Source organism: Saimiri boliviensis, chromosome 11 (assembly GCF_048565385.1).
Source record: "Saimiri boliviensis isolate mSaiBol1 chromosome 11, mSaiBol1.pri, whole genome shotgun sequence".
Taxonomy (NCBI): Eukaryota; Metazoa; Chordata; class Mammalia; order Primates; family Cebidae; genus Saimiri; species Saimiri boliviensis.
In genome coordinates, this window is record NC_133459.1 from 23,805,547 (window position 1) to 23,806,132 (window position 586).

Sequence of the window (586 nt, forward strand, 5' to 3'; positions counted from 1 at the left end):
TTGAAGCTGCACTCATCAGATGGAGCAGACAGCTGGCAGCGTCCAGCGGCTCCTGACCTTTAGGGATGGGAGCAGCAGTGACCACAGAGTGGGTGGGGCCACGTGCCCAGGGGCAGCACTGAAAGCAGTGTGGGGGTGATGGTCCTTAGGTTCCCGGGGTCGAAGGCCCAGTGGGGCCCCCTTTTCACCCAGCGGCTGGGTGTGTGTGTGATGAGGTCACCTCTGGATGACTCAGAGGCCACACCAGGAATCTGGTCTCTCGGCTGAACCTTCTGAGCCTGGGCAGGGGCCTGGCCTGGAGCTGTGAGTCCCCTGCGGTGCGCATGGGGTTGTGTACGTGGTCTACGTGGGCGTTTTCCCCAGGCAGGATCTCCCATTATTTCCATCACTTTTTGGATCTGCAACACATCTTCATTCCACAGACTTGCTCCAGGCTGAACATGGACTGGGCCTGGGTCATAGTACTGGGGACAGCGGGGCAGGCGTGGCCCAGATGGACTCAGGGTGTGTGGTTTCAATGTGTTGGGGGTGGTGCGAAGTATTTCAGTGACTTGGGAGACCCAAGGTTTAGCCCTAGCTCTGCCGC